Raw genomic sequence first — 24256 nt, 5'->3', positions numbered from 1 at the left:
GGCCCTGACACAAGACCATCCTGGAGGGTTCTGGGGACAAAACGAGCCAGGGTGATTTCAGAACAATGAGTTCAGAGGTAGACGAGGGGAGAAAGACCTGGAGGGTCCCATGGCTGCCCTGGCTGTGAGAGGGGTGGGTGAGTAGCCCAGGGGGATTTTGAGCAGCAAGCAATGCCCTTGCTGCCAGCTTGAGAATGGACTTCAGAGAGCGAGAGTAAGGTTGAGGAGGCCCGTGAGAGGCTGAGGCCACAAGCAGCAGTGGCAGCAGTGGGGGTGATGGAGGGGCCAGGATGGGTAAGAGCAGGAAGCACAGAGTTGGGAAGGCACCAGACCTGCATGGATCTCCCCATCGCCCAGCCTCGGAAGCCTGCAAGCGCCTGCCTCCAGCTCAACACACAGAGGCACTTGGTCAACACCTAGTGGGCAAAGCAGTGAGCAGGGACCTGGGAGGAGAGAGTCTGGGACATGGGGGCAGCTAGAGCTCAGTTTGGGACGTGTTAAGTTGGAGATAATTCATCCGCAGAACGCAGCTGGATTTCCAGGTCAGGAGTTCAGTGGAGAGGCCCAGGCTAGACCGTAAGCATTGGAAGAGCATTTACACCATGATCTTGGACGAAGGCACCAGAGAAGTGGGGAAAAGGTCAAGATGGAGACTCGAGGTGCTCCAACACTGAGATGTGGAGATGCAGAAGAACCAGTAGAGACAGGTGGCTAGGGGCAAGGTTGGAGGCAGAGGGCAACGTGCTGTCTGGGATCTGGGTGCTCTGTGTGGGTCAACTAAGGTGAAGACCAAGAACCGACGACCACTGGATTTAGCAGTATAGCAAGGCCTGGAGAGTTTTAACAGAGCACTGCAGCGGAGGGGAGGGGTCAGCAGCCTGACTAGAGCGGGTGTCGTGAGCAGTGAGTAGGAGAGGAATCGAGTTTGGTTCCAACAAGTGGATTTTACTCATGCAGTGCACACTCAACTTAACATTCCTAATAACAGCAAGTCACAAATACATTGAAGATTCACTCCCTAGAGTCCATTCCCCATGGACTTACTCAATGCAACGTCTCTTAGCCAAGAAGTCAGTCAGCAAGACCAAGGGGATTCTTCTCAGCCACAGCCTCTCTCAGCTCCTCGGGTGTCTTTGGATGTCCTCTGGCGTCCGATAAGCTAGAGGCTGGGTGGCAGTCTTTGCCGCGGGAGAGGTTCTCAGTCGTCTGGCCTCAGTGACAATGGTCGATCAGCAATCAGTGATGGGGTGGACAGCAGTCAGGGCAGTCAAGAGACAGAGCGACGTGGAGTCCTCTGGTCACCGTGCTGCTGACAGTTTGCTCCAAAAGTCCAGGGATTTAAGTAGTGATTTTCAGCCAGTCATGCTCTGGTCTTCATTGATAAAGACCAGAACACGACTAGACTAGGAGCCCCCACCAAATCATAGATCAAGGTTCATATCGGCATTGTTCAGGAGTGTCATCCTGCCACACAGCAAGTTTGTCACCAGGAACCTTTATTTTAGTTTTAAAAAGTTCAGGCAAATATTAAATACAGCTTATTATTACTGCATAACACACAACTATAGCAATTCCTATTATTTCCTTGTCTCATTACAGGGGGCTCTGCCCAGGGCTGAGCGGGAGAGACACTGGAGGCAATGACAGACAACCAATTTGAGGAGTTAGATATAAAAGGAAGGAGAGAAATGGAGAGAAGAGCAGAATCAATACCTTCTGTTTGTTCTGAGTTTTGTAGGTTGATGAGAAAGATCCGGTAGAAACAGGAAAATGTATGTTGCTGAACCGAGGAGAATTCTTAGTGAAGGGGCCTTGAATAGATGAGAAGCAGCAGGATCTAGTGACGCCCGGAGGGCTGGGCTGTTGCTCGCTGCATACACAGAAATGCAGGAAGGCCATCTTGGGTGCATTCTGTGGGTGGGTGGCGCGTGTTGGTGGCGGCTTGTTGAAGTTCTCTTCTGTTTCCATTTTCCCAGTGAAATTGGAAGCAGGGTGCCAGCCGACTGTGGGGATGGAGGTCTGGAGGGAGAGGGAAGGTATGACATGGACTTCAGGGGAGGAGAAGCGGGAAGGGAAGGGATCTGGGAGCCCAGCGTGCTTCTCCCGCGGCTCTAAGGCCACCTTGAGGGTTAGGGCTGCGAGTCTGTAAAGGTGCTGCAGTTTACGCCGCATTTAGTTCTCTCATCTGAGGTCACCTGAGAGCGAGCAGGACGAGAGTTACCTGCTCCATTTGCAGATGAGGAAGTTAACGCTCTGAGAGATGCCATGACTTGCCAGTCACCTAACTGGTTAGCAAGGAGCAGAGTGACCCAGTTCCTCCAACACTTGGCTTAGTTATTCACTCTCAGTGCTGCCCCGGGGCTGTTGATAGTACAGGAGCAAAGGTGAAAGATGATTCAGGGTCAGAGAGTGAGTGGCCCAAGGGATTGAGGGACCAGGGTTTTCAGGCCAAGGGAAGGCAGGCCGGGTTGGACAGGAACCATGAAATTAACTTGTAAGGAGTACTTAACGTACAGCAGGTAGATCAATCTGGTGATATGGAAGGCCGAGAGAGAGGGAGAGAGAGAGAGAGAGAGAGAGAGAGAGAGAGAGAGAGAGAGAGAGCCCCAACATTTAAAATCTCAGGAAATTTCCCCTGAAAACCCAGTTCTCTTGCTTCTGCAGAATGAGCAGATGATTCACAACTCTGGCTCAATTCTAGTGGTTTTTTTTTTTTTTTTTTTTTTTTTTGGTTACCAGGGATTGAACCCACTGAGCTTAACCACTGAGCCACATCCCCAGTCCTTTTTTTAATATTTTGAGACAGGGTTGCTCAGCACTTTACTAAATTACTGAGGCTGGCTTTGAACCCACGATCCTCCTGCCTTAGCCTCCTGAGTCACTGGGATTATAGGCGCATGCCACTGTGCTGGGCCCCTGGCCCCGGTTCTTCCTGGGGATGGCGGCTCTCTCCTTTAACCAGGACGTTGGCTCTCCAGCTTGCCACAGTCCTGCCACCTCTTATTTTTATATGGTATCCACAATTTTTGCTTTCATTACCTTTGCAGCCCTTCTGAGCATTTGAATCCTAGTCCTATTTTGGGAACTCTGTGGCTACAAATAGACCCGAGCTCCCAGTTGAGGAGTTTGATCTTCGTTCCTTAGGAAATAGAGAACCATTCATTTTTATGTAGGATAGTCTCAAAACAGTTTTCAGAAATGATTCTGACTTTTATTTGAAGCTAGAATGAAGGAGGGAGACTGTCAGCACAGGGCAGGTTGGGAGGTGACTTCAAGCCATGGCCAGAGTGCAGGCTGGTAATCCCAGTGGCTCTGGAGACAGAAGCAGGATAATTCAAGTCCAGAGTCAGCCTCGGCAACTTAGTGAGAACCTAAGCAATTTAACCAGACCTGTCTCAAAATAAAACATCAAAAGGGCTAGGGATGTGGCTCAGTGGCTAAGCACCCCTGGATTCAATCCCTGGTACCAAAAAAAAAAAAAAAAAAGAGGTGACTATAGGCTGGCAATAGGGTCTGAATGTGCCCCCAAATTCAGATATTGAAACTTCATCACAGAGGTGCTAATATTAAGAAGAGGGCCTTGGGAGGCAACTGGGTCGTGGGGCGGGACCCACAGAGTGGGATTCAGCCCTGTGAAGGAGCTGGCAGGGCGTATGCAGGAAGCACCCAGGCCCTTTTGCCCTCTGCCTCCAGCCTTGGGAAGACAGCGTCTGTCCCTGCAGGAGGAGGCAGAGATAGGCCCTTGCTAGATACCAAGCCTGCTGTTGCCTTGATCTTGAACTTTGCAGCCTCCAGAACAATTAAAAATAAATTTTGTTCTTTATAAATTCCCCAGTCTCAGGTATTTCACTATAGCAGCTCCTGAGGAAATGGGGGCTGGGACCTTTGCTGGAGCAGTGAGGAGTGGGTCTCCTGGACCCCACGATCCATGCAGGGGTGAGCCAGGGCTGGAAATACGTGGCCATTTGGTGAGGCTGGGCTGCGCAGGTCCGGGGACAAGGGAAGGATCCAGCTGGGCTCAAACCCAAGAAGACCAGAGCGAACAAGGAGCAGGAACAAAGCCAAGCGGAGGAAGTGTGTTCTCGGGAGGCTTCCACAGTCCTCGTTCAAGGACTGCTTCTGGAGAAGCTGGCCCTCACCAGCCAGAGGCAGACAGAGCCCCCACCCTGTGGGCCTCACATCCCCTGGAGAACGTGGACACCACACACAGTCAACTGTGCTCAAAGCTACAAACGAAAACAAGGCAGGCAAGTGGGCAGAGAGTGACGGGGGGGGGCGGGGGGGGGGGGGTCCTGAAAGTTCTCTCTGAGGAGGTGGCATTTCAACGGAATCCTAAAGGAAGAAAGGGAGTGGACCACGTGAGCATCTGGGGGAGAGCATTCTGGGCGGAGGGGAGAGCAAGGGCAGGCTGGAGCTGGCGCAGGCCTGGGTGTGGAGACGCCAAGAAGGCCAGAGTGGCTGGAGGGCAAGGCGATGAAGGAGTCGGGGCCAGGTCACCGAAGACCAGCTCAGGGCTCTGAGGTCAGCCCGAGTGTGAGCCCCGACTGGGGGCTGAAACCAGGCAGCAACATGGTGCCTTCGATTCTCGAAAAGCTAGCTGGACACAGTGGCGCATCCCTGTAACCCCAGCGGCTGGGGAGGCAGAGACAGGAAGACCACAAGTTCAAGGCCGGCCTCTGCAACTTAGCAAGAACCTGTCTCAGAATGAAAGGTCTGGGGTGTAGCTCAGTGGTGGAGCACCCTGTTTCCATCCCTGGTACAAAACAGAAGCCACTCAGGCCACGTGTAGGTGGCTGTGAGGAGGGAGGGGAGGGGCAGCAGGCGGCGCTCTGGCAGTGCTGAGCGAGGTGGCTCGGAGCAGCCTGGGGAGAGCGGGCTGGCCGGCGAAGCCATCGGATGCTGGGCAGAGGGGCCCGGGGGCCGCGAGGAGCAAGACGCCCACGCTCAGGGCTGAGAGGAAGGAAGAGCACTCTGGCCTTCACCCCAGCCGCTCTTGTTTCTTTCTTGCAGAGCCCATGGAATGGCTGCTGATAGCAGAGGAAGGTGAACGGGTCAGTGTTGAAAGAAGGCCCTCGGGGAGGAGGCTTGACTCTGTGTCCAGTATGTGACAGAGCAGACCACTGTGGACTTCAGGTACCCTACGCTAAGGAGAGTTGGTTTTTCTTCCCCCTTGGTTCCAGGGATTGAACCCAGGCGTGCTTAACCACTGGGCCACATCCCCAGCCCTTCTTTATTTTGAGACAGTGTCTTGCTAAGTTGCTGAGGCTGACTTTGAACTTGCAATCCTCCTGACTCAGCCTCCCGAGCCACTGGGATTACAGACCTGCACCACACCACTGTGCCCAGCAAGGAGAGTCTTAAGGACACCTCAGAATATCCTCTGCAGCCCACCCCACAGTTCCTGGACCCTGGTTAATAGCAGAGATCCCCTGCAGCTGTGGCAGTCCTCCACATCTCATCTGGGCAGATTCCTGGACCCTGGCTTTGGAGAGCGGAGGTCCCCTGCCACCATCCACCCTCTCATCCTCTTCACACTAGGTAGCTTGGTTCATTTGGCCTCCAGCCTTACACCAGTGTTGTCAGTGTCTTCAGAGTGCCACTTAGATCACGCAGGTTTCTTCTTAACCTTCAGGGCCCTTCTCAATTTCCAAGTTCAAGTGCTTGCTTCTCTTTGATGCCAGCCTGCCTTTGTGCCCTACCTGTGTCTCCTACTCCAGCAGAACCTGGTCAAGGTAGCACCACATGCTTTCCCCCAGAGGGGGCGCTGCCGGGGATTGAACCCAGGGGTACTCAACCACTGAGCTCCATCTCTGGCCCTGTTTTATCTTTATTTTTTTATTTTGAGACAGGGTCTCCCTAAGTTGTTTATAGCCTCGCTAATTTGCTGAGGCTGGCCGCTGTCCTGAATGGAAGATGGGGACTGAGTGACTGCTCTCTGCGGGCTGCTTCCCTACTTCCTTTTCCGACAGCCTTTTCTGGCAAGGTGGCACTGAGTGGCAACTGGCGAACGCAGACTGGATGAAGTCAGCACTCGGGTCAGTCCCCAAATGGCAACTGTGGTTCCAGGGATCACCTGCTTCGAAGACTTCAAGGAGGAAACTGCACCCATAAGCCCAGCAACTCAGAATGCTGAGGCAGAAGGATTGCAAGTTTGAGACCAGCCTCAGCAAATTAGCGAGGTGGTAGGTCTGAGTCAGGACCTGAGGATTCATACTACTTACAGTTTCCCCGTTGCTGCGGCTGGTTTTAGGAAAATATTCGAGAACACAGACTTCCACTAATAGCTCTTCACCCTGGTGGTACCTTAAAAACACCTGAGAACGTTCTGAAAGTTCAGATTCCCTGGGTCATACCCCTAGATGTGCTGATGTGACTTGTTGATAGGGCCCGGCATCCTTATTTAAAGACCTCTCCAGGTGATCTTAATGGCTCAGGGGACAGGAAACACTGTATTAAGTTAATCATGACCTTTACCTGGGCTGTGTTCAAGGTTCTATTGGTTAAGGAGGAAGAAGGAAGGCAACAGGTCTGCAGCAGCTTCAGACTGATTCCCTAACTGCTCTGCATTTGTATTTTTGATTTTTTTTACATATTTTTATTTGCATTATAGTTGTACATAATTGTTGCTCTACACTTTGAAACAACTGGGAATCTTAAGAATTCCAAAATTCAGGACACATTCCAGAAAATTGCATCCCAATCCTTGGGGGTGGGGCACAGGCATCAGGATGTCAAGCTCCCAGGTGATTCCAGTACAGACAAGCTTGTGAACCCCAGTTGAGAGAAGATTGCCCTGGAGATGGCTGCATTTGAAAACAATCTAAGCGGAAGGCGTGAAAGGGTGTGTTGCGAATGAAAAGAGAGACCTGGAGATCTGTTTAATTATATCTAAGTATGTGAGAAATTTTCACAAAGAATGCTGTTGTCTCTCTGAACCGAAGGACATCAAGGGGGAAATGGGATCAACCGGGTCAGAGCCCTTGAGTCAGATGCAAAGAGAAATTTCCTAGCTGTAAATTGTTGCAAAGAAATGTGCGGGAGGACAGGGTTGTGCAATCCTGTCATTTAAGAGCTATAAAAATAGTGTAGAATCTCATCTGTTTAGAATGTTTTAATGTCGTTCTTTCAGAAGGTGAAGAGGTGGATGAAATGACCTGTTTCCTATTTTACTCCTCCTCATTTCACACCTCAACTTAAAAAACAGACCTCTGCATTAACAATTCAAAGAAAATAGAACCTTTGCCGGTCTCTCCGCTGGAACGGATAGAATATCTGACAGCTCCTAATGGGTCGAGATGCCACCACTCAATGCTTGGATCTCTAAAGGGCTATTTTGAGCAAGTGGCTGACATGTATACTGCCAAAGAGAGAGGGCCATCGCACTTGATTTGAATAGGTTCCTGGTTTGAAATGTAAATGCAGTACTTAGGGATGAGTCACCCACGTCTGAGCCCTGCTACACACACACACACACACACACACACACATACACGAAACCAGAAAGTTGTTTTCATGCCACATAGGAATAACATGTGTGTTTAAATATGGCTACAATTAAACTGTGCTTTCCTTTGTGCGTGAAAATTCCACAGGCTGTTGTAAGTAGGACAGGCCCTCCGAATTGTCTTTATTGTCTTTTGCCTGGCTGGTATCAGATTTGCCCTGATCACATCTAGTCTCCTTACAGGAACATACGAACTACCCCAACTGCTGGGGTTTCAATCACAGAGGAAAAATTAGGGTGTCGTCAGTGAGAAACCCTCATTCTGTGCATTTTACCCACATTCAGCAGATGTGGGTTGAAGATTCCATCGTGGAATTAAGGAAGAGGTTCAGGAACATTCCCCCTGCAGTCTTTGCTGCACATCAGAATCCCTATGGGGGCTTTTAAGTAGCCTTTTCTACGAATTAAATCAGGATGACTGTGCATGGAAGCCAGGCACAGGAGTTTTTAAAGATCCCCAGGTGATGCCAAGGTGAGGCAAAGTTTGATAACTGCTGCCTTAGTCACTTTCCTTTAGAGATCTGATCGCTATAGAATTTCTCTTAGGTCTCACATTCAAACGCAAATGTGGGGCTCAGGTGAATTTCCCTCCGGCTGTGTGTGATAGAGGGGAATGTCCCTGAATCTTCGCGCCCCACTATTTTCTCTATCCTAAGACAGTCTTTATTACTTAGCTGACCCCAAAGAGAAGAAGAGTGAAGACTACTTTCCCAGACTCTCTTGCAGGGTATGACCATGTCTCACTTTTGGCCCTTGGGATTAGTGTGAAAGTGGTACATACATGTTCCTGAACTTTCTTTCTTTTTTTTCTTTGTACTGAGGATTGAACCCAGGGGCACTTTACCAGTGAGCTACACCTCCAGCCCTTTTAAATTTTTTTTTTTGTTTTGAGACAGGATCTCACTACGCTGCTAAGGCTGGCCTCAAACTTGCAATCCTCTGGCCTCAGCCTCCCTGGGTGCGGGGATTATAGGCGTGTGCCTCAGTGCCAGGCTCCTGGATGACTCTTAGAGGGACAGTGTGCATTCCTCCCCTTCACCTCTTTGCTGGATGGAATGCACACAATAGATGAAGCTCCAACAGGCAAATGGACAGTGAGGTGACTTTGGGAAATGTAAGCCACACAAATGCAACAAAGGAGAAGGAGTCTGGTTCCCAGCACCAAGCCTGATGCCCACCCTAGACTGGCTGGTTATTCTGAGCTGATTATTCTGACAGAAAAATAACTCTTGTTTATGGTGCTGTTTCTTTGCATGACAGCTGAATTTAATTCTAACAGGCTTCGTGGCTGTCAGATGTTGGCATATATCAACAACACTTACAAAGCTAATGGGGCATGCTGAAGCAGGTGACTCTGATTCCTAACTTCAACTATACAGGACATCTCTGGGAGCTAGAGGGCACATACAACCCTGAAGCTTCGGATCTGAAAAGTAACGATTGCTTAGACCACCTTTGGAAAAGCTAATCTACTTCCATATCATGAAGGCCCCAAAAGTGTTAGCTTGGGAGAAAATAGGGTAGAATTTAGGATCTGGCTTGAATTCCCTCCTCATCTCTACCTGGGCTCACGGTGGCCGGCGCTAACCGCAGAGGTCGGTGCTGCACGCTTGCCAGGATGGCTATCGGGAGGCAAGGCGGCAGAAAATGTGAGCGAGGATGTGGGGAACTGGGACCTGCAGGCATCGCTGGCAGGGACGTAAAATGATGTGACCCCTCTGGAAAGCAGGTGGGCCGTTCCACAGAATGCCAGGCAGTGTTCACAGGACCAGCAGTCCTCACAGACACCAAGGCAGTGAGGACAGGTCACACAGACCTGTCTGGGTGTTCATGGCATCACTACTCAGCAGCCCAATGGCAGACACTGGCTAAGTGTCCACGTGCTGAATGAGAAAGCAAAGTCTTCCGGACGGTGCCAGAGCGTTTGGCAGTGAAATGGCAGCACAGGAGTGGGTCCTGAAAACATTCTGCTAAGTGAAGGAGGCCCCCAAAAGTCTACAGAGCTCATAGTTCCACATATTTGAAAGGCACAGAGTAGATGGGGGCTGGGCTAGGTAGCAGGAATTGGAATGTGCTAAAAGGCACAGGATTGTTTTGGGGGGTGGGTAATATGGGGGGTTGAACCCAGGGCCTTGTGCTTGCAAGGCAATCACTCCACCAACCCAGCTGTATCCCCAGCCAAGGCACAGGATTTTTTTTTAAGGGTGAAAACATATTCCCAAATTAGATGGTGGTGATTGATGGTCACACAGCTCCATACTAAAAACTATTGAATTGTGCATTTTCCGAGGTCAAATTCTACAGCATGTGAATTACAGTTCACTCATGCTGTCTAGATCAAAACAGGTCCCCTCCCCCCCGAAAAAAGAAGCAAAAAAACAAAAAGTAGTTTCCCAGGCAGCTTCATATAATTGAAAGAATACTGACTAGATTTGGGGCCTGCAGTCGCTACTCACGAAGAGCAGGCCTATGGCAAGCCTCGGAACCTGTCCTAGGCCACCTCGTCTACTAAAGGATGAGGGCTCCGTTGCTGATATTGGGTGGCCTCCAGTCCTCCCTGTGGCCCTGACGAGCAGGTCACATTCTCAGCAGTCACGATCTCGCACAGGGAAGAGCAGCTGCCTCTGGCTTCTGCTGGCCCTCCCCTGAGGGGCACAGGTGGGATGAACTTCCTGAAGGAGACTCCACACTGCAGGGCCAGGGGAAGGCCTCCTGCTGCCCCGTGTTCCCTGGGGAGTCTACAGAGAGGATCAGGCCCTGACAGCCTCGACTGAAGCCTTTGATGCAATCTGTGCAATTAAGTTGCCAGTAAACACTGGATGAATTAAATCCCAATACACCGTTACCTGAAAGAATGGCTCTGCTCAGCCGGAGGGCCAGGGTTCCCTGACCCCGGTTGAAAAGCCGCCATGCCTCCTGCCTACAGACCTGGCTCCTCCCTTCCCTGGGCTCACCACTTAGAAAACTTCCCTCGCTTCTTCCAGCCGCAGCCCACACCCCAGGAAATCCTATTGACTTGGCCTCAAAATACATCCAGAATCTAGGCACTTGCCCCACTGTCCTTGCCAGAGGCCAAGCCACCAGTCCCTCTCCCGGAAATCTGCCACGGCCTACCACCCTGTCACTCCTCACTCACTCGCTCTGCCCCTGCTTTCTTAGCCTGATCTTCCCACGCCAGGCAAAGCCGGGGCTTTGAGATGTAGGTCAGAGGACATCACACTGCCCCAAACCTCGAGGACTCTCCACCGAAACCCAGTCAGTGGAGTGGCCTCCAAGGCCCTGCGAGACCCTCTCCTGCTCATCTGCTCTTGCCGGTGGCCTTGCTGCTCCTGGACCAGGTCAGGGACATGGGCCTCAGAGCCTTTGCTCCAGGTGGTTCCTCCGCCAGAAACACAGTTCTGTGGCAGCGGATCCTGAAACCGCAGGCATGCAGGGCTTCTGTTTTCTTCGTTTTTTGTTTGTTTGTTTGTTTGTTTTGGTGACAGGGATTTAACCCAATGGCACTTGACCACTGAACCACATCCCCAGCCCTTTTTTATTTTTTAAACTTTGAGACCGGGTCTTGCTAAGCTGCTTAGGGACTTGTTAAATTGCTGAGGCTGGCCTTGAATTCGTGATCCTCCTGCCTCAGGCTCCTGAGCTGCTGGGATTACAGATGTGTGCCACCATGCTCAGCAATATCTTTTTTTTTTTTTTTTTTGTACCAGGAATTGAACCCAGGTGCTTAACCACCAAGTCACATCCCCAGCCCTTTTTATTTTATTTTATTTCAAGAAGAGTCTCCCTAAATTGCTGAGACTATCCTTGAATTTATGATCCTCCTGCCTCAGCCTCCCAAATTGCTGGGATTACCGCAGGTGTGTGCTACCCTGCCAGGCTCTGGCAATATCCTTTTTAAAGTAATTAGAACTTTTAGGCCATACATACACTAGAGTCTCGTTAATGTTAAGATTAAGCATAAATCATTTATTTTGGGTCCAGGGATTGAACCCAGTGCTTATTCACTGAGCCCTTTCCCCTGCCCTTTTTATATTTCATTTAGAGACAAAGTCTCACTGAGTTGCTCAGGGGCTCGCTAAGTTTCTGAGGCTGGCTCTGAACTCGCATCCTCCTGCCTCAGCCTCCTGAGCCCCTGGAATTACAGACCTGTGCCACCAAGGGCCAAGATTAAAGTTGATTTTAAAAAGTCGTCATTGCCACTGTTTATGCAGTTTCCTACACATCGGAAGCTCTGTGCTACGTTCTCTTGGACAACTCCATCAGGTATTGTTCCCATTTTATAGATGAAAGAACCAACTTAAAATCTATTGCCCAAAGTAGCTAGAAACACAGAAACACATTCTGTGGCAGAGGATCCTGAAACCGCAGACATGCAGGGCTTCTTTTTTTTTCGTTTTTTGTTTGTTTGTTTGTTTTGGTGACAGGGATTTAACCCAATGGCACTTGATCACTGAACCACATCCCCAGCCCTTTTTTATTTTTTAAACTTTGAGACCGGGTCTTGCTAAGCTGTTTAGGGGCTTGTTAAATTTAAAATCTATTGCCCAAAGTAGCTAGGAAATAACCAAGCAAAATTAAACCCAGGTACATCTGATTTCAGAGCCTGCAATCTTTGCATTTTGCTGGCAGCAAGTAACAGTTATGCCCTGTTAGTTTCTGGCACGGCCAAAGCAGGCAGTGGGGAAACCAGGCACTTGAGATTGGCCATCACAAGAGGCCGCCTCGGGAGGAAAGAGGCTAGTGCAGTACTCAATGCTTCAGAAACATTCAGAGTTAAAGCAGTAGGAAGACAGGTTTTATTCAAAACCAGCTTTAAAGGAAGAAACTTAATTGTTTTAAAAAATTCCACCTCTGAAAATGCCTGAATCAAATTAGCAGCCTGTTCAAGGAAGGGAGGCCGGGCGCTGAGGCAGCTGGGCTGGGGAGACAAAGGGCAGGAAATGCGCATACGCAGGGGGAGCCCCGGGTCGCAGGGCAGGGGCCATCTTCTCCCTCCTCCTTTGGTGCCTGTCAGGGTGGGGACCGTCGCTGCTCCTGCTTCCTTCTCCCAGCAGGAGAGGCTCTCTGGAGACCGTGGGGTGGGTGGGTGGGACTGGTCTGCGCTGCACACTTGCCCTGGGACTCTGCCACCTGGAAGGCCAGGGAAGGAAGGCAGATGGTGTCGAGGCCCTTAACGAATATTCCTCTCCAAGGACCTGGAGGAACTTGCAGCGACACACACGTCCACCGCAGAATTCAGAGGCAGGCGGCAGGTCGCAGGGGAGGCAGTGACCGGAACCAGAGGACGTGGTGGGAGTGGGGCAGAGAGGAGCAGTGCTGCTGCGTCCGGGGACTGGAAGGGACACTCTGCAGGTTAGGTTTTGCTCTGGCCTCCCACGGGTTGGCTCGCCCGGGCCCTGAGACTCTAGAGCAGGCCTTTTTCAATTGCTCACCGAGCAACTGACAGGTACCTGAGGCTTCCCGGAATGCAGTCACCTCACACTCACAGACATTGTAAGTACTAAACGAAGGGAAAGCGCCAACTCCGCCGTCACAGTGCTGCCGTGCTTCTTTGGGAACAATACACGAGGAAAGGCAGCCGGACAGGGCCAGGCAGGGGCAGGAGCTGAGCCAAAGGCCAGCCCCAGGATTCAAGTCCCAGGAGGGCCTGCGCCTGACAGCTCCTGGCACCACGTAGGTGCCATTGGTCCATGTTATTTTCTTTTCTTTTTGATGCAAGCTTGGCACATTTTGGGAACTCTTTATTTATTAATGTATTTGGTGCCAGGGATTGAACCCAGGGGTGCTTAACCACCGAGCCACATCCCCAGCCCTTTTTCCTATTTTGAGACAGGGTCTCACTAATTGCTTTGGGTCTCGCTAAGTTGCTGAGGCTGGCCTCAAACTTGCAATCCTCCTGCAACTCAGCCTCCTGAGTTGCTGGGATTACAGGTGTGCACCACTGTGCCTGGCTGGGTACTCTTTAAATAAGCAATTTCATCTTATTATTGAGCATGAGTTTATATGAAATAAACTATAAGAGAAAAATTTGAATACTTAATGTGGCAACAACTAAGAATATGTATTTAATACATGTGAAAAATTCTTGGTTTTCCAGCTCAAATAACAGGACGTGTTTCAGGAGTAAGCCCAGCTGTGAAGAACAGAACCCCCCAAACAGCCATGTGGGTAAGAGAGAAGCTCTTTTCCCCTTTCTTCAAAAGAAACCTGCAGGTGGCCAGTCCAGGAGTGGCAGGTGCTCGTCATCCGGGAACTAGTTGCCCCTTCTTCCACGGCCATTCCTGGCAGTGACACCTGGGGGCTGCTGGCGCTCCCCCTTCTGAGCAGCTGGAGGAGGAGAGGAGGGCACAGAAGAAGCTTGCCTGACAGCTCTACACTCTGCAGTTCCATCTGTTTTTTTTTTTTTTTTCCCCCTGCTTAAATCTGATTGGTCAGGTGGTCAGGATGTAGTCACGTGGCCAGGCCAGGTGCAAGGGAAGCTGGGAAAGGTACTTTTTAAGCCGAGCATATTATGCCCAGAGGAAAATCAGGTTCTGTTATAAGGAGGAGCAGGAGCAGGGCAGGAGCTATTGGCAATCTGTCCCTTTCCTAACTCTAAGAACCTGTGGTTAGTAAAGGTCCTCTGGTATTCTGAACACTAAGGAAGAAAGTCCAAGCCAGGAGTGGTGGCGTCTGCCTGGAATCCCAGCAGCTCAGGAGGCTGAGGCAGAAGGATTGCAAGTTTGAGGCCAGCCTCAGCAACTTAGTGAGGCCCTAAGCAACTTTGCGAGACCCTGTGTCTAAATAAAATGTATATTTAAAAACGGGCTGGGGATGTGGCTCAGTGGTTAAGCACCCCTGGGTTCAATCCCTGGTACCAAAAAAAAAAGTCTCTTTATATACTATCATATTTAATTTTAAAAAACCAATAAAATGCCCTGGGAAGAGAGTCAAAAGACACTTAAGATTATGACAAAGAGGGGTGAAATGGGTTCAGTGCCTAATTCACTGTCAGCTGGAGTCATTTCAGCTGACCTGCAAAGATAGGTGAATAAAAACCTAAAAAGGTGTTTTTAAAACATGTACTTTCAGGTAGTGACATCTTTATATAAATCATTTAGAATCAAACTTCATTGTTCCTTTTTCTTTTCATTTTTATTTATTTATTTATTTATTTTTTGGGGTACCAGTGATTGAACTCAGAGGTACTCAACCACTGAGCCACATCCCCAGCCCTATTTTGTATTTTATTTAGAGACAGGGTCTCACTGAGTTGCTTGGCACCTTGCTTAATTGCTGAGGCTGGCTTTGAACTTGTGATCCTCCTGCCTCAGCCTCCCGAGCAACTGGGATTACAGGTGTCCACCACCATGTCCAGCTACTGTGCTTTTTCATGATGTGATTTTTTTCAAAAGATATTTAATATGCTTCAGAAAGTGTGATGATTAAATTCTTAAGCCTGATGTTTTAGATAAAAAATTATTTGAATTCTCAGACAGGTGATATTGTTTAAGATTTATGGGTCTTATTACTTGTTTGAAGTGTTTCAGAGACTAAGCTAAGACAAATTCATAATTATGATTTGAATGTCTAAAGGAATCTGATTAATTATATAGGAGGGATTAGCTGTTTAAAAAGTACCCATTCATTAAATTTATGAGTGATCTGAGCCTTATTCAATGAAGGCTAAGAATGATGAAGTACTTAATGCCTTCACATCATTTTTAACATAAAAACTTCATGATGTGTGTTAATTAAAAATTAATATATATACATACAATAAATTCAGTTCAAAACTCAGAAAGTACAGTCTGTGGAAAGTAAGTTCTAATTTTCCTCCTACCTCAGACCTCTGCAGAGGCCACCACAGTAACATAGTTTCTTACACATCTTTCCAGATTATTCCATGCTAAGACATTTTCAGCTCTGCATTCACACTCCTTCCTTTTATTTATTTTTTTTTCAATTTGTTTAGTTGTTGATGAACCTTTATTTTTTAATTTATTCATATGTGGTGCTGAGGATCGAACCCAGTACCTTGCACATGCTAGGCAAGCGCTCTACTACTGAGCTACAACCCAGCCCAACTCCTTCCTTTTACATTTTTCACTGCAAGCTGTCATGTTATTTGAATTTTCTTACCATGAATGCATATTATTTTTTTAAAAGAGATACCTGCCCAGTTCATGCAGTTGGGCAGGAAAGCATCTTTCCGAGTCTGTCCTTGGATCACGAGGTGGCAGCTGCTGATGGAGACTCTCTGGGCACACCTGGAGTCGCATCACAGCCCTGTGGACGCTCACTGACCAGAACTTCGGGTGTCTAGCTAACCGAGGGCCTCGTTGGCTCAGCTGTGGAGGCCAGGGGAACCGTGACTCACGCCAGGGCTTCAGGCCGTTCCGAGGTAAATGAGAGGGGTGACGACCCCCTGGGACCAGAACCCCCTGTTAAAACCAGTGGGAGAGCTGGGCGTGGTGGCCAGTCCTGGCATCTCAGCTACTCAGGAGGCTGAGGCAGGGCGATGGCAAGTTCCAGGCCAGCCTGGGCAACTTAGGGGGACCCTGTCGCAAAACAAAAAAACGAGAGGCGTGGCTCAGTGGTGGGGTCGATCCCAGAACCTCACGTGAGAAAACAAGACCAGTGGGAGAACTCAGAGTTATGGAGAAAGTCAGGAAAAGAGCGGTGGTGAGAGAACGTCGTGGGGATCTCTGTTGCCGCTCCCGGCACTGAGCAGGGGAGCCAGTAGTCCCACGTGGGGCACTAGCATCCCAGGCCACCCCCGCTATTGTTTACTAATTGTTTTTCTCTCAATAAACTCATTTAAATATGTCGAGCGATTGTCCACCCAGCAACCAGAGTGCTCTGTCAAGAGAGCGATTGAGATCAAGTGCCCTCTGCCCGGCACCTGGTAGCTCCTCCTCTGTTTAGAATCAGTCCCCCACGGAGTGCTGGGGTCGCAGAGCCCTCTGGGCGCCTGGTCTCGCCCCTGCCACAGGCTCCCTGGTGCAGCTCCCCACCTGCTGTCCTCATGGTCCCCTCCCCGCATGCCTCGCCACCCTGCACCGGGGCTTTGCAGTTCCAGGGGCTCCAGCTCTGCCTGGATTATTTTTGTGGTGCGGGGATGGAACCCAGGGCCTCACACAGGCGGGGCAGGGGCTCTACCGCGGAGCCACACCCAGCCCGAGGTTTACCATTTTAATCCTGGAGTATTGATACTGGAGCAGAGACTCCAGGTCCTGTTCCCAGAGTGGTCTGCTGGCCCACCAACCCTAAATGGCATTTGCTTATCATTACCTGCCCCTCACCCACTTCCCTTCTCAGCATTCAGCACCGCCTAAGATATTTTACAATTATTCATTTCTTATTATCTGTCTTCCTGCCTAGAATATGAACCTCAGGAGATCTGGGGCCACCTTCTTTAGCCCGTTGCTATATCCCGAGAACTTAGACTAGTGCCTGGTACACAGGAAGTACTACCAGGTAACTGGAGTGATGGACAGCTGCGTGGAACAGATTTGCCTGTGAACAGTGAGCCCTGTGGTTTAATTAGGCTTCACAAATAAGTGGGATGAATGAATTAGCCAATAAAAGTTATAGAAAAAGCTAACTTTTTTTTTTTTTTCGGTGGGGGGGTACCTGGGATTGAACTCGGGGGCACTCGCCACTGAGCCACATCCCCAGCCCTATTTCGTATTTTATTTAGAGACAGGGTCTTGCTGGGTTGCTCAGGGCCTCGCTAAATTGCTGAGGCTGACTTTGAACTTGCGATTCTCCTGCCTCAGCCTCCCGAGCCCCTGGGATTACAGGCATGTGCCATCGCACCTGACCTGACTAACCTTTTTAAAATAAAGAAGTGAATGTAGACACTCAACATCATTATACAACTAATTAAATGCATGCCCAAATTGATTAAAATGAGAATAATTTAGAGCAAAGCACTTTAAAAACTCTCAAAATATAGATGAATTTTCATGTGATTTCTCATTGGGAAAGAACTTTCTAGTCTGAAAAGCTGTGGAAAATAAGTAAAAAGATGAATATATTTGATTTCACAAATACTGCTAAGTTCCTTAAGCTCTGTATTGTATTAGGTATTGTTTAGTTGTTTTTGCATTCTCAGAGAAAGAAAAATTAAACTTACAACAAATTAGCACTATATATCTATTAGAATAGCTTTAAAAAAAAAAAAGTAAAACCCAAACCCCAGCCGGGAACAGTGGGGCACGCCTGTAATCCCAGGGACTCAGGAGGCTGAGGCAGGAGGACCAAAGCCAGCCTCAGCGAAAGCGAGGCACTAAGCAACTCAGTGAGCCCCTGTCTCTAAATAAAATACAAAATAGGGCTGGGGATGTGGCTCAGTGGCTGAGTGCCCCTGAATTCAATCCCCAGTACCAACCCCCCAAAAAAAGAGAAACCCAAACCCAAAAGACAGCCGTGCCAACGCCTCCACAGTCCTGGTGGACCCAGAGCAGCGGAGCGTTTGAGAAAACGGCTTCACAGACGTTGAGGACGCACTGAGGACGCTGTGCGACACAGCCCGAGGTGAGTCAGCTCCCTGTTGCCTTGACGGCGAGCGCTCGGCTGAGGAGGGTTTCACTTCAGCCCCAGGTTTGGGGGTGCCAGGCCTACAACGCAGCCCGAACTAGGCCCCTCCCGCAGAGTCGCCCCTCCCGCAGAGTCGCGCCTCCCCAGACCAAGCCTTCCGCGCAGGGCTCTGGGGACTTTCGAGATCCAGGCCATGTGGCACCAGCAGTCGGTGTTAGCCCAAGAGAAATGGAGACTCATGTTCACACACTAGTGTCAAACGCGCACAGCGGCTGGTACGGGATCGGACCCAGAGGCACTTTACCTGAGCCAGGTCCTCAGCCCTCCTCAGTTTTAAGAAGTATTTTGTTTTAGTTGTAGTGGACACAATACCTTTATTTTATTTTTATGTGGTGCTGAGGATCGAACCCAGGGCCTCACACATACTAGGCAAGTGCTCCACCACTGAGCCACAACCCAGCCCCTCACTTTTTACATTTTGAGACAGAGTCTTGCTAAGTTGCTTAGGGTCTCGCTAAATTGCTGAGGCCGACCTCAAACTTGTGATCCTCTTGTCTCGGCCTCCTGTGCCACTGGGGTTACAGGTGTGCGTCACTGCGCCCAGCGACTGTATCATTATTGACAAAAACTAGAAAAAACTGGAATGTCGTTCAAGTGGCATGAGCATAAACAAAACATGGGATTCCACACAATAGAATGCGACTCAGCCTTGAAACAGGATCAGAGCACTGAGCAGTACAACAAATGCCTGGCTCTCAAGAGCTTCATCTGGGTGAAAGAGGCCAGATGAAGGCTGCACTCCACAGGGCTCTGACTCTGTGACATCCCAGCAAAGGCAGAACCCGAGGGACAGCGAGTGGTCCAGGAAGCTGGAGGGGAGAAGAACTGAGTGTAAAAATGCAGCGGAGGTGACGGAATATTCAGAATATTCGTGTTTTGATCGCGATGTGGGCATCTGGGGAAGCTCACAGCACTTTAAAAGGGTGGACTCAGGGTCTGTGCAAATACCACAACAAACAAGGCTTCCTAAAAGAAGGGAACGGAGGGGCCAGGCCGGCTCAGTGGCGGAGCGCTGGCCTCGCGAGTGAGGCACTGGGTTTGATCCTCGGCACCACGTGAAAACAGATGATAAAATAAAGGTATTTTGTCTGTTTACAACTAAAAAAAAAAAAATTTAAAAACTAAGCCAACTGCCAAAGTGTTTTAAGACAAGCATGGCGAACCATTCTGTTGTTAATACATAAACTGCATCAAAGTTAATAAGACAAACACAAGTTGCTAAGCAGTAAAGCAGAAGCAGAAACGGAAGAGGAACAGCTAATAGAAGTTAAGGCCCATGACACACATTTCCTCCATAATTAGCACCTCTGTTCGCTCCCCTCTGTCTTTTTAAAAAGGTCGCTGGAGGCCGCTGGGTAGGCTGCAGGATACACGTGCTCGTGGAACTTTGGTGAGAGCGTAAATTGGTTCAGACCTCCCCAGGAGCAGCCGGGCCATCTACATCAAGAGATTAAGAAGGGTTCATGCTTGTGTCCTGGTTATTCCCTGGGGAATCCATCCTAAGTAAATAAACCAAGTTCCAAGAATAGTTTTCCATCTGAAGACAGCACAAACGACTGACTTCCAGGAGTAACAGCCTAAGCGTCCCGTATTACAGTACCGGTCAGGAAAATCATATTCGATTCAGATGATCAAAAGCATAATATTTGGAAATAAAATTTAAAACCATTAATGTCTGGAATATGTTAGAGGTTTCATTGTAAATCACAATACGGTTCTGTTGACACTATTGTAGCTCAAGTTCAAAACTTTGGAATATGATACTGAAGACTAAAACCTCACTGTCCACGATGGTGGGCACTGCCCATGTGTGGCTGCTGGGCAGTTCTCGTAGAGAGCGAGACAATACGCACCAGGTTTTGAAGACTTCAAGGAAAAACAAATGAAAATGTGGTGTTGATAATTTTATATTGAGTACACGGAGAAAAATCATACATATAGGATATAAATGTGCTGTTCAATCTATTTTATCTATTTCTTCTTACAGTTTTAGTGCGGTTACTAGAAAATTGAAAGTTGCATAGAAGAGAAACGCAACTCCGTGCCGGGACGGAGACGCGCCGAGACGGAGACGCGCCAAGACGGAGACGCGCCGAGACGGCCGGCGCTTCGGCAGCCGCGCGTGGAAACGAGGCTTTGTGCCCGGGAGCGCGTCCTCTTGAGCCGCCACCGACCGACTGACCGCGCGGGTGACTGCAGAGCCGCCGCTGGAGCCGGGATCCCTGGGCGGGGCTCCCCTCCCCCTGCCGCCGGCGCCCGCCTCCCTGCCCCGAGCGGGAGCCAGCTGCAAGGAGGCAGCGGTGGAAGCCCGAGCGACAGTATCTCTGGTGGTGCCGCCGGGGGCGGGGCGGGCGGCAGGTGCAGGGTCACTGCCGCGCTGCTCCCCAGGACAAGCCACCCCTCGGACGCGGGCCACACCTCTCGGGCATGGGCAGGTCTGGCCGCAGAGCCCGGCCTGAGGCCGCAGAGCCCGGCCCGCGGCCACCCCGGTGCCCCTTGGCAGCAGCGGCAGCAGCGCCGCGCGGGAGGTAGGGACGGGAAGCCGGGCACTCCCCGATTTTTCTATGAGCAGGGAAAAAAAGGTGGGGGCTTGTTTCTGTGGTAAGTGGCTTTTAAGAAAAAGTGCCCATAGTTTATCTCCGAGTGGGGAGCCAGTCAGAAGAAACGACAGACTCCCTGCTCGGCTGAGGAAGAGAAAAGAATCTCCAGCTGACCCGTCTGTCCTGTTCAAGGAAAAGAAGAAAGAATGGGCACTCTGCCAAGTGTCTGAGGTTGTCCCAGTCGTGACAAATAATTAGGAAGAAAACGTCCTGAACCAGGCAGGTGTCTCTCGCCTATAGTCCCAGCAACCGGGGAGGCTGAGGCAGGAGAATTGCCAGTTCAAGGCCAACCTGGGCAATTTAGTGAGGACCTGTCTCAAGATAATAAAAAGGGCTGGGGGCGTAGCTCAGTGGTAAAGTGTCCCCAAGTTAAACCTCCGTACCAAAAAAAAAAAAAAAAAAGGAAAAAGAAAAAGTAAAAAGATCTTGAAAGGTGTGCAAGATCCCCGCTGTTTCTTGGAAAGTTCCCTGTTAGAAAAGAATGTGCTCCTAACAGTCTAGAAGGGGTGCAATTGGCTGTACGCAGGAGACAGTTGTCTGTCTCCTTGGTGGGAGGAATCTGATGAGCCTTTTAGTCCGTCACAGTGAGGGAGGACGCGTAAACCGAGCTGCAAGGGCCAGACGGGAACTGTTGCCAACAACCCCGTCCAGTCCTGTTTCTCTTCCCCTCATGGGCACTCTTGCCTCATGTTTTAGTGGACATTGCTGTGTTCCTCGGTACTCAGACATACGTGTATCTCCCCTCGATCACTTTCCACGAGTTGCTGCTGTAAGAGTATTCTGCTAAGTGTGGGTGCATTCACACTCCAAAGCAGATCCGGAGTCTGAAGCAGCTAAGAGCAGCTATGAAACGAGGAACACACAGCTGCAGAAACAGCAAGCAATAGGTAGAGGACTTTGGGGTTTTTTGTTTTGTTTTGTTTTGTTTTGTTTTGGTGTTATAGAGGAGAGATTCTAATTACAAGAAAATTCCAATGAATTGGGCAAAAATATTAGTTTCTACACCATCCTAAAGAAAAAGTTATGATGGATTTTGGAATATGAAACATTTTTTTAAGGTCGGAAACTTAAATCGTAAAAATGACCGGTGTTGAAGTTCTCAAACCAGAACTCTTGCGTACAAAAGTAGGCAAGAAAAGGTTGCGTACTTTCCTGGAGTCAATCTGAGTGGTCCTACTCCTTTCCTTTGCAGGAAAACTAGTGCTTACAGTGTCCAATTGTGTTTCGCTTCGGGTTGAAATTGAAACAATGAGAACCTAAAGAAAGTGGGTGCAAGCTCCCTATTTGGGTGAATATGCAAAGCGTGACCTGTAACTTCATTATCCCAAGTCACTGGGTGGGAGTTGCTGGACATCTCAGAGGATTATTTTATGGTCCATAGCTGAACAATAAATTCAGAAGAAAATGAAGTTGTGTAGAGGCGGCCCTTTATGTGTCTGCCCAGCAAGGATGCCCTAAAATCTTTGGGCTTCCCTTCCCTCCCGTTTGCATGTGAATAAATAAGAGACCCTTCCCTTACCCCCAAGACAGGCAAGCCGCGGCTCCGCCTGCGCTCCCCCGCCCGCGCGCCCCCGTGCAGGTTCAGTGCTGCTCCTCACTGGGCCCAGGTAGCCCCTCTCCCGTCAGTGGAAGCCTCTCCATGGACCCGGAGGCCTGTCACAACCCCAGCAGGCATCTCACCCAGGAGGTGCTTCTCTCTCCCTTGAACCAGAGCAGCATCATCCACCTCTTGGTCATTTCTTCTTTCTTTTCTTTTCGGTGCTGGGGATTGAACCCAGGGTCGCTTAATGACGGAGCCACATCCCCAGCCCTTTTTCTTATTTTTTATTTTTTAAAAATTTTGAGACAGGGTCTCGCCAAGTCCTTAGGGTGACTTAGGGGTCCTAAGTGACTGAGGTTGGTCTCTCACTTGCAATCCTCCTGCCTCCGTCTCCAGGTCGCTGGGATTGTAGCTTTGTACACGATGCCTCTTCGTTATTTCTGCCTTTCTGCTTCACCACGTGTGGGGTGGGGCTTCTCTGTTCCTGGCCACTTTGTAGTCACGGAATGGCTGCTTTACCTCCAGCCATCAATCTGCACTCTGTGTAGGGAGAAGAAAAGGAAAGGAACAAAGGAGGAAAAGAAATTGCTGTAACAGGAACGCAAAGTTTTGCAGAAATCCTCAGCACATTTTCACTTATATCTCATTGGCCAGTCTGTGCCAGATGTTATCACAGCTTTCACCGGAGGGGCTCTGGTTTGCCTTTGGTCTTGGTTTTCTGCCTGACGCATTGCTGCAAAGACACATTAGTGAGGAAAAGGAGATTCCAGTACTGTCTGCCCACAACTTCTTTGATTTTCTTTGTCAATATTTGTTTCTCTGAGCCAGGTGCAGTGGCACATACCTGTAATCCCAGCGACTCAGGAGGCTGAGGCAGGAGGATCGCAAGTTCAAGGCCAGCCTCAGTAATTTAGTGCAACTAATCAATTTAGTGTCAAAATAAAAAATAAAAATACAAAAGGACTGGGAATGTAGTGCAGGGGTAAAGACCCCACAAATCTCAATACCAAAACAAACAAACAAACTTTCTCTGGATACACACTGAAAATTGTTACTATTCTTACTTCCCTCTTCCTGGCCTCTGAAGGGACTTTGTTTCTGTCAACAGTTTTACATCTGGCAAAGAACACACAGTTCATCACATTCTGGATTTTCCTAATTACCACCACATTCCAGCCCTGCCCTGGGCCTTCTCATTCACAGAACACAATGCCTGGAACCTCAGGGTTCTGCAGGGCTGAATATCTCACACACTCCACCCCCACACCCACCGCACGTATAGACTGGCTTCTAAGTCCACAGTGATGTCAGAAAATCTCTAGTATTCAGTTCATTGAATACAAAATAGACATTTGATACACAAACTACGACATTTAGGTTCACAAAAATGTTAGGTAAGTGCTGTAAGCGCCCCCACCCCGGCCCCAGAGCCTGTAATGGTAAGTTCCCGAGCTGGGGCGGGGCTGGTCTGAGCCATCCTCTAAGTGCTGGATGTGCAGAAGTGGGCCAGCCCTTTACTCTCTCCATGCCTTCCAGAGGCAGATAGGGAAGCCTCTGGCCCTCCCTGCTACTGGCAGCCATCTGTCTGGTAACCAGGAAGACACCAGGCTTAGGCCAAAGCCCTCACTGTGGTGCAAAGAGCAGGGACAGAAAAGTGAGCCGGGCTTCTGAGAACATGGCAATCCACCATGGACAGCCCTGACCCTGCTCTTCCCCCGAATGCCGGATAAGGTGTTGGTGAGACTCAGTGACCTCTACAATGCAAGCTTGATGAAATGAGCCACATATTTAAACTTTAAGAATCACAGAGTCAAGGCTGGGGCTGTAGCTCAATGGTAGAGTGCTTTTCAATCCCCAGCATTACCAAGAAAATAGCCAATGTATGCATACATCAGAACGCCACGTTGTGCCCCGTACAACACACACGTGACTTCAGTCAGAGCAGGGAAAAAGAGCCCTGCGCTTAGCTCAGAGTCTGATCCTCTAGCTTATTTGAAGGCGACGGAAGCTCCTGGCTCCTGGCCAGAG

At 49.5% G+C, this 24256-nt stretch overlaps 1 long non-coding RNA gene across 1 annotated transcript; it reads left to right on the top strand.

Moving 5' to 3' along the window:
• The first annotated feature begins 15663 nt into the window (after positions 1–15663).
• LOC124993308 (uncharacterized) lies at positions 15664–22008 on the top strand. The gene is made up of 3 exons (XR_007110288.1): positions 15664–15887; positions 17873–18025; positions 20076–22008. It is a non-coding gene; the product is annotated as an uncharacterized LOC124993308 (long non-coding RNA).
• The last annotated feature ends 2248 nt before the right edge of the window (positions 22009–24256 follow it).

This window comes from Sciurus carolinensis, chromosome 9 (assembly GCF_902686445.1).
Source record: "Sciurus carolinensis chromosome 9, mSciCar1.2, whole genome shotgun sequence".
Classification (NCBI taxonomy): domain Eukaryota; kingdom Metazoa; phylum Chordata; class Mammalia; order Rodentia; family Sciuridae; genus Sciurus; species Sciurus carolinensis.
This window is presented reverse-complemented; position numbering and strand designations above follow the sequence as displayed.